At 30.4% G+C, this 10,576-nt stretch overlaps 1 long non-coding RNA gene across 2 annotated transcripts; it reads left to right on the top strand.

Moving 5' to 3' along the window:
• The first annotated feature begins 971 nt into the window (after positions 1 to 971).
• Positions 972 to 3,969, top strand: LOC141677809 (uncharacterized). 2 transcript variants are annotated; one of them, XR_012557537.1, is made up of 5 exons: positions 972 to 1,163; positions 1,260 to 1,432; positions 1,969 to 2,182; positions 3,053 to 3,259; positions 3,350 to 3,969. It is a non-coding gene; the product is annotated as an uncharacterized LOC141677809 (long non-coding RNA). The 2 variants fall into 2 exon arrangements; XR_012557536.1 differs by having other exon boundaries at positions 973 to 1,163; positions 3,053 to 3,969.
• The last annotated feature ends 6,607 nt before the right edge of the window (positions 3,970 to 10,576 follow it).

Below are 10,576 nucleotides of genomic sequence, written 5' to 3'. Positions count from 1 at the left end.
TAAATTTATTTTGATATGAAATTTTGGTTATATCACTAATATATATCTATTGAAATTCATACGGTTAGATCGTTGAAAAGTATTTTTAAAATAATCGAAACACTATTTCAAGATTCAACACTAGTTAGTTGTACTAGTCTAACTGATGCTTGACTGTTAAAATGTCAAATCAAATAAATTTATTTTGATATGAAATTTTGGTTATATCACTAATATATATATCTATTGAAATCCATACGTATGGATCGTTGAAAAATATTTTTAAAATAATCGAAACACTAATTCAAGATTCAACACAAGTTAGCTGTACTAGTCAAACTGATGCTTGACTGTTAAAATGTCAAATCAAATAAAGTTATTTTGAAATGAAATATTTTTAAAAAAATTGAAACATCAACATGAGACTAAACACGGGTAAGTAGTACTAGTTAAATCATTGGTTGACTGTTAAAATAGCAAATCAAATAAATTAATTTTTTTCTGAAAATTTTGTCATATCTCCAATATATACAGTTCTTGACATCCGTACGGTTGCATCATTTATAAATATTTAAAAAAAAAACAAAATATTGATAGAGAACTTGACACTAGTAAGTAGTTTTAGTTGAATCACTAATATATATTTATATATATATCTTTTGTTTTTTAGGATCTAATCATATAGATGTCAATATTTTATTTTTTAAGTAATATTTTATTTTACTAAATTAATAATATGTTAAATTTTTAATGTAAAAGAAAAAATTAAGTATTACTTTGAGTCCTAAATAAATAAATAATATACAAGTGATAAATACATTTTTAAATAAATAAAATCTTATTAATAAATGAGTTAGCTATTTAAATATTATTTAAGATATTTTGTTTAATATATATATATATAAAATTTTTAAAATATTTTTAAAATACAGGTAAATTTAAATCGCGCTGATTATTTCATTTTTCACGAGCCGCCTATTCATTTTTTCACTTAACCCTGTTTTTATTAACCCTTCTTTGTCTCTCTCGCTCTTCCAACCACCTCTCTCTCTTCCTCTCTCTCCTAACTTTTCTTTTCTCCCTCTCGTTAGTTTAAGTATAGATCTAGTTATGGAGTCTTCAAATTAATTGATTTCAGCTTCTCTGGACACGGTTGTGTGTCAAATTTGAAAGTTTTAATTAAGGTTTCTTCAAATTGGGGTTTTATATTTCAATTAGGGTTCAAATCGAAGTTTCTCTACTTAAACTCGACTTATTATGTTCTCTCTCTTTCGTTTCAGGTTCTCTTCAGTTGATTTTCAGGGAAGTGGAGGAGGGGGGTTTTCTCCTGGGAAGTTGAGGAGTATGTTAATGGGAGTTGAAAAGTTGAGAAAACAAGAAAGGCCTCAAGAAGATGATGAAATGGATTCTAGTTTTGACTTGAGATCTCAAGATTTTGAGATCCATGACAATGGTATTCTACACACACAAAAATATTTTTTGTTTTTGTGATTTCTAGATTTTTAACTTTGTTAAATAATTTATTTAAGTGTTTTTGTCTGATTATATGGCTTAATATAAGTGAAAAGTGTGTTAGTGTTAATAAGATTTTTGTTTATATGTTTTGCAAACTAGTCCAGACTACAGGCATATAGTCCAGAATAAGTTTAAAAAGTTGTGGATTTAAGTTTTAGATATAATTGAGTTATCCGTATATCAGTTTGTAATTATGATCATCAAAATTCATGTATATACTTGAACATATTACTCTGGTTTTTACACTACGTTTATACTTTATTCAGTATGTTATGTCAAATGCAAAGCTTAATTCTGAAAGTTCTAACTTTGATTCTATTGAAGTAGAGAAGATATCCGGTTATACCATTACAATCAAAAACGATAATGATTGATTATTGTATAATATCGTTAATTTGTTATATCGTGATCAACCCTTAAACTAAGTGAGGTAGGTCTGCATCTTCTTTCATCCCTTGTTTCTGCATATTACAGAGTAGTGGTGATTTAGAAAGCGGGTAGTATATAAGCCGCTGGCATGATATCATTGAGCATAGCGGACCAGAGTTAGTAAAACCCGGGCTGCCAAAAGCCTAAGCATAGAATACAATAATGTATGTTGGTGAAGCTACTAATTGGCGAGCAAGCAGAAAGTCAGTGTGACAGATGCATTGTGTGATACTTTACGCGCAATTCTCTGCTCAGACAGGTATGAATGGCAGCTGATATGTTTTTAACTAAGATTGGATTTTCATTTGACTTTTTTGAAATGGCTGCTTAACATCGTTAACAGTAGTAATAACTTAATCTCCTGCTCCTTGAAACTAAAATGCCTACTAATTTACTTCATTATATAATTATTATTGAAATATAGCATTCAGTGTTATTTATTAATAACACTAGAATACTTTGTATTCTAGTGTTAGGATAATATATCTTATTATTAATGATATTGGTATCATATTATAATCATACTTGATTATGTATATTAATTGATAAATAGTAATATAAGTCAGCCTTGAAATATCGATTACTGTATTATGGACAATATTATAATATTAAGTATATCACACATTATTATTGATAAATAATATTATAGTAATAGTACTATTAATATAAGTATTCTAGTGTTAGGATAATATATCTTATTATTAATGATATTGGTATCATATTATAATCATACTTGATTATGTATATTAATTGATAAATAGTAATATAAGTCAGCCTTGAAATATCTATTACTGTATTATGGACAATATTATAATATTAAGTATATCACACATTATTATTGATAAATATTATTATAGTAATAATACTATTAATATATTTATTACTCCAGGCATACTATTAGATATATAACCTATCGAATACCTATAATAAACATACCTAATGTATACACTATATCATTTGTCTAGGCTGCCGTTAGGCATGTACTCTAAGACCAGGGATCGAAATTCAAAATTAATGTAGCTGCTGATAATCTTTAACAGAATTCTATGTTGAATATTCACAAATACTTCACTTTCACAGTCAAAACTCTTCATTGATTTTTTAAACTGCATGTCAAAAACTTTTACAGCAGCAATTGTCCCATCAGAAAGTGTTCCTTTGAAGACAGATGCAGAGCCACCTGTCCCCAAGTAAATTTCTTTCACTAAACGATTATGTTGCTCATTGAAGATCATAGTGCGAAAACCTTCTCCATGAAACAAGTGATGACTCTGTTCCACTTGATATACTTCGATTTCTTTTGTATTTGCTCACCCAGATATAGACCACACAACTAGTGAGTATTACTAATAATGTAGGTGGTAGTATGTACTTTAGCAAATGCACGAATTTTGACTTTGACTTTGGTACCCTCTGAGATTTGCAGCGTGGAACATTAAGCCAAGGAGCACCACAAAGGTCCATGTTATGTGCAAAAGAATCAGCTAGAAAGTTTGCAAAAGATCCGGTGGTAGGAATTTCTCCTTGCAGCATATTGAAAGATACATTCAGATATTCTAAATACCTGATTGTGGCCAAGGATTATGGTATCTCTCCAGACAAGTTGTTTGTGGAAAGATCCAAGAATTCTAGGTCTTTTAGATTGCTGAATGAATTTGGAATTGGTCCCTGCAAGTTGTTATCTGCCAAGGATATAAAGTTTGGCACCTGAGCATTTCCAATGGTTGATGGAATATCACATGATAACTGATTCCTTGATAAGTCTATCTGTGTTGCGATATTCAAATTTACAATATTTGACGTGATATTGCCTATTAGCAGATTTGATGATAAGTTTAAACTTATGAGCTTAAACATCCAGTCACTTACTCTTGGTACTTGGTGCACTTTTGGTACTTGGTGCTTTTAAGTAAACTATGGAATATTTATCTTAACGTTGATGTAATATTTTGGTATTTATGTGATAGTTTTTAACAGATTTGGGGGAATGAATGTAATTAAGATTTGATGCACTATTATCTTGTTTTCATTTAAGCTTGTTTCTCATTTCTTGTGTTTAGCCTTTATTATTAAATCTGATTTTGTTCGTAAGAATTCTAGGAAATTGAGACCAGAAAATTGAGAATAAATGGCAGGCTCCTGGTCATTTTGGTTGCAATATTTGACCATATAAAAGCCACCGACTTTGGTGTCTTTAATCTAGAAGCGGGAAGTTTAAATTTTAACGAAAATCAAGAGCGGGAGGTTCAAATTTTTATCAAAATATTGAAGGGAAAGCTGAAAAGTTGACCTGAAATAAAAGCAACCAAAAAAGCGGTCGCTTTTATATAAATTCCATCGCTGAAAATAATTTCAACCAGGTTAAAAGCTACCGACAGGGGATGGTGGATTTTACTAAAGTAAAATCCACCGATTTCGGTCATTTATAGCTAAAAGCAACCGATTTTGGACCGGTGGCTTTTAACCTTTTTTCTTGTAGTAACTTTAAACTAAATCAAGCGGGACGTTAGATGTATAATGTACTTGAGAACATGCATGGTTCTTAGGTACCCCGCTGTGCTCTTCCTCGTATAACCTGAAATATATATCCCATAGAGATCGTACATGTATGCGCATGTATTCTTTATTCATTCACGTATACTTTAATATATATATATTAATAATACAAGTAGGTCTAATTATTCATCATACATAAACGTTGTATTTAAGTACAGGGAGACAGGATTGGGATCCCACATGCACAATATATCATTTTGTTCTCCATAAAATTGTTTGAAGAAGTATCTACTTTGCTTCATAATTAATAATTATTTCCGTATGTAGATCCAATTTTAAAGAAAGAGAAAAGGTGAATATATCATGTTAACCCACGAGAGTACTCAAAATAAATTGTTAACACAGGAGAGTTGAACATATCAATTTTAAATCCGACTTTACCTAATTCTATACGGAACTTAACTGGATTTTAATATTATTGTGCAATTGTTACGATACATTAGCTGTATTTTTTGTTGATATTGCTTAATTTATCAAGCTACACTTTCTTATCTTTTATTCTTCATGTACATTCCATAGTTTTTTTTTTCTTTGGTGAGATTAAAATAAGCTTCTAGGTATATCATTTTTGAAATAGTCTTTATCTCATTTATAATAATGAACAGAGCTCACATCCAGTATTCACAAAAAAATATTATTAATAAAAGTAACTAATAAAAAATGTATAAGATTAATATTAGCTAGCGTGCCATGAACACACACAACAAAAACTCTTTTTTTTACAGGTAAACAACTTATTAACAAAGGGCACTCGGGGAATCATACACTTATTGAATAATGATGCATGAGTACATCATATAAGTCTTCATCTTCATGTATGTAGTCTGATCCAAAAATCGGGATGGTGTGTCATCCACTATTTCTTTGCAAGAATTAGCTCTTCGACAACGCGCTGATTCCAATAGTTTGGAACATATTTTGACATAAGGTTTTACCACTTAATTTTTTTTTAGGATTGTTAAAAAAATTCGAAAAATTTAATATTCATCCGAAAAATTTGTATTGATATCCGAAATAAAGCGGATATTATTTGTATCCGAAATAAAACGGATATTATCTGTATTCGACTTCGGCAATTACGGATATGGATACGAATACAGATATAGAAATATTCGTATTCGATAAAATACGAATCCAAATATATATATATATATATAATTTAAAATTTATTATATTAAATTTATAGTGCGTGTATGTGTATATATACATATATATATATATTAAATATTATATTCATAAAAATTTTATAGACATATATAAAAAATCACTTTAGTTCAATAATTTAAATATAACAATTATATTGAAAAGATAAATAAAATTAATTTTTTGAAAAAATATGATTAAATCGCTTTAACTCTTAATTTAATTTTTTTTAATGAAGTTTTATTTTTTATTAAAAATTTCCAATTTTTTCAATTTTTAATATTAAAATAAAAATCTGATTGAAAATTGAATTCGGATTCGGATATTATCCATATCCAAATAGTATCCGTCGGATCCGGATTTGGATATTATTCTTTGAATATTACCGAATTCGGATACAAATACGAATTTTTGGATTCGGATCCGGATACGGATATTGGATATCCGTATCTGAATTATCCGTTTGATAGCCCTATTCAGATGTCCCTATTCAGATGTCAAATATTTGTGTGATTTATATTTTATTAAAATTAAAATACTTATTAGGTATATATCAAAATTTAGCTTCATCACATTTTTTATTTTTGTGCATAATTCTAACTTTAAATAAAATAAACATTTCTCCTATTTTCACACTTATTTTCACTCTTATTTTCATAAAATGAAGTTTAAAATAGTTGGAGCAAGTATATGTATTATTGATAAAGTTGATACAATCAAAGTATTAAAAAAACTATTTTTTATAAATTTATCGAAAACACATTTGAACTTATTATTTATTCAAAAATCTACCATTCTGTAAAAAATATTAAAACTTTTATTATTTTTAATTATCAAGAATAACTAAATAGGAATATAATCTAACTTTTGAGAATTGCTCTTCGTAGAAAGACTTGTGGGCAGTTGGGAGATGAAGAAGCTGAGAACAAATAAAACATTAACATAGGCATAGGATTAAAAAAACTTGTTTATCAATATAATATTGTGCGACACACCATGGTTTGCTATATATCCGCCACTGTATGTCGCTTGATTTCATGTTCTAGTGAACATCAACGACGAGAAGGTCTAAACACTACTATATTTTTGGTTGATTTCGATATTTAATTTTCCTAGATATTTCGAAACAAAATATTAATGCTGGGATGAATTTGTAAATATGTCTTTGTCATATTATGAAATTCTAAATATATGGTTTCATCATTAACTTTATTTTCAAGATCAGATGTTAAAATCATCCTCGATTTAATTTAGAAAAATTTATCCTTCAACGATATATGAATTTTTTTTAAATTACTTGTATACATTAATTTTAATTCAAATTAAAATTATAAGTAATATATTAAAGAGCGCTTATATACCACTCATGAAGATCAGACTTGGAATAGAATACGCAAGATGTGCTAACTAATAGGCTAAAATATTTATGACACGAATACAACTAATAACATTTGCTCAAAGTGTTTAAACTTCTGAATACAATCATTGTCAAAGAAAGATTTATGACGTCTAAAATAAATGAAAATAAATGAAATCCACCAAAACTTTAGAAACTGTCTCATATATGCCCTTTAAATTCGTTCACTATTTATTCCAAGACAAAGACTCATTGAAACATATAGCTTCTACCACTCTCGGTTGGAATATCAAATGCAATGCACTGCTACGAGATCGAACAAAACATCCCCAATCATCTGTCACAATACGCCCAATACCAATGTGTTCTCCACCATTCTTGCAAGCTGCATCAGTATTAATCTTTATCCATCCTTCCAAGGGTCTTCCTAGTTCCCGTAGAGTGTATTTTGTGCTCAATCTTTTTATCTCTTAACATTCGGTTCCACTCGTTGAGCAAGTTTAAGGCCATCAACTTCACACAAAAAATAGCCATATTAAGTTTCTCTCATATCCAGTATTTCGATAACATCATATCCCCAGCAAATCAGGCATGTCAAAACACATTGTTCAGTAGTCCCAGTATTAAATATTCGCTTGAAAATGTCCATAATTGTTTCCGTATACATACCTTTAATATGAGATTACGATCTCTATCATTGCACAACTCTTGCAATATCTCCATGTCCCATCTTCTCTGATTTGTTTCAAAAAGGGAACATACAATAGCATGTTTTAACTCTCCAGGCATCTCAGTAGTTAAATATTCCTTCTCGTGACAGGCAACCACGGCACCTCCCAAATTTTCATGCCAATTATCTGCCTAAAGCCTTTCTGAATAACATCCTTAGATTTAAGAATGATCCTCCTGATATAGGTATAATTACAACCTAAATTTGCGTTCAGAAAATATGTGCTTCGAAAGTACCTTGATTTCATTAGCTGTGTGGCTAACGGATTGCAATTGTTCATGATTCTCCAAGCTTGTTTCCCGAGCTTGGCTTTATTCAATTCTTTCAATATATTAAAGCCCAAACCACCAGCCTCTTTTACCTCGTTATATCTCAAGCCATACATTAAATTCCCTTATTCTTGTCATTATTGCCCCACGGGGAGGTATTTATTTTTTGCTCTATACTTTCACAAACTTCAGTTGGGATGAGCATCAAGTTCATACAAAAATTTGAAATGCATTGTGCTATAGTTTTTTACAAAAAAATCTCCCCTCCCTTCAAGATGTTTTTTATTCCCCACCCCTACAATTTTTGTTCCACTTTCTCGGTGAGTAAATTAAATACACTTACTTTCTCTCGACCAATATGCATAGGAAGCCCCAAATATTTTCCTGGGCTCTCGTGTTCCAATACACCCAGCTAATTTCATATTTCTTCCCTGTTTTGTGTTGACATTTTTGGAGAAAAATTAATCTATGGATTAATTGTAATTGACAACCTGACCTGACCGGTTTAAAATTTTCTTCATTACATTAGCCTCAGATTTCACAATCTTGAAATAGAAGTAACAATCATCAGGGAATAAAAGATATGAAATTATAGGTGCATCTTTACCCAATTTACAATCACGTAATATCCCAGCATCCTCATTTCTTTTAATGATCGAACTAAGCCCCTCAGCACAGCGAATGTAAATATATGGTGAGATTGGATCACTTTGGCGTAATCCACGTCGAGGCATTATAGCTCCAAACTGTTCACCATCATGCATAAAAGTATATGTTACTGAACGTACAAGATTCACAGTTCTTTCAATCCACCCAATATGAAATCTAAACCTCTCCATCATATTTCACAAAAAATCTTATTATAATCTGTCATATGCCTTCGAGATATCAATTTTTAAGCCAGCTAGCCCGATCTTACCTTGTGTACGTCATTTCATAAAATGATTCATCTCAAAAGTAAGAAGTGCATTATCAGTTAGCATACGGTCTTTGATAAAAACACTTTACATGTCTAATACAATGAAACTGATATAACTCTTCGGTGTATTAGACAGCGTCTTAGATAAAATACGTACTAATATATTACATAGCAAGATTAAGCGGAATTTTGCCTTTATTTGAGGCTCCTTCACTTTAGGTATTAAACAAATTAGGGTTCGATTTTCCAAGCTTGGTAACTCCTCCATAATCATGAACCGTTTACAAAAATCCACCACATCCACCTTCACAATATGGCGGAATGATTGATAAAAAGCAGGATTTAACGCGTCCGGGCCCAAATATTTGTGTGGCTGCATAGAGAAGACGACTGATTTAACCTCCTCTTCATTAATATCCGACACCAACTTCATGTTTTCCTGATTTGATAATTATGCAACATTTTCGCTACTAGATAATTTTCCTCACGTTGCTGCAGACTGAAATAACTATGAAAACAGTCCACTACAACCCCAACCCCAACCCCTTGAATCCCTTCCTTAATAGCATGCCACTGACCATCACTCTTTCTTATACACTATAATTTGTTATGTTTCCTCCCGATGTGGCATAAGTGTAGAAAAATCGTGTGTTCTAGTCTCCCATCTGCAGCCAAAACTGTTTTTAACGTTGCTTACAGTAAATTTCTTGCTTCTCTAAAAGATTTAAGTAGCCCCATTGGACATTGTTATATAGCTCAATCCCTGATAAGTCTCGTCAACTTCGTAATTTCTTTAGACTAGTTCTACACCTCTGAATCTTGTTTTGAACTCCTTATGAACACCCTCACCTCATTCATATCCACAATAGCTCAATTTGTCAATTATATCTCTCCCTTCTGTAAATTTCCAACACCTTTCCACAATATTGACACACCCATTTTCTCGCAACCATGTATTCTCAAATCCAAATCACCTCTCTTTGGGCACACAGACTTTTTATTAAGATGAAGATACAAAGGAATGTGATTAGAAAATAATCAAGAGAATGAAAAAAAATGCTCACGTGAGTATAATTAACTTTATCAGTTATTTATAACTCACCGGATCTCATATATTAGACATATACGTAAATTAAAAGTAAAAAAAAATATACGCTTGTTTTAGTGTTGGACATTATTATCAGTGTATAGACGGTTTGTGGGGGAGTGTGAAAATATTATACGACAACAATTTAATAAAATCTAACTTAAAAAAATATCATGCGGCTTCGTATATATCCAAGTATGCATAACAAAATTTTAGTTATCCAAGTATCATATCATTCTCATTATTATTGATAGTGCATTTTTGACAACTGCCCATTTACCTTAAATGGGCCCAAAGCCCAGTTTCAACTCATGCCGACCGTTTGGCAATATTAAGTTGATGGTCATTTCTTCACTTAAATGATAAAAATAGAAAGTGGGTGGAATGGTACATTTTCGTTTCAAGCCCGTTTCTCAATGATCCAAATCCATAATCTTCTAATATCTCCTGTCTCGTTCTTTACTACGAACTCTAGCAGCTTCAAAACTACTACTATTTTTTAGTTTTTACTTAAATGTTGTATTTTTTAACTCTTTATTTTTATTAATTTGTATTTCAAAATTTATTTTTTATTTTTATCTTTCTAAATTTT

This window comes from Apium graveolens, chromosome 8 (assembly GCF_009905375.1).
Source record: "Apium graveolens cultivar Ventura chromosome 8, ASM990537v1, whole genome shotgun sequence".
NCBI lineage: Eukaryota > Viridiplantae > Streptophyta > Magnoliopsida > Apiales > Apiaceae > Apium > Apium graveolens.
This window is presented reverse-complemented; position numbering and strand designations above follow the sequence as displayed.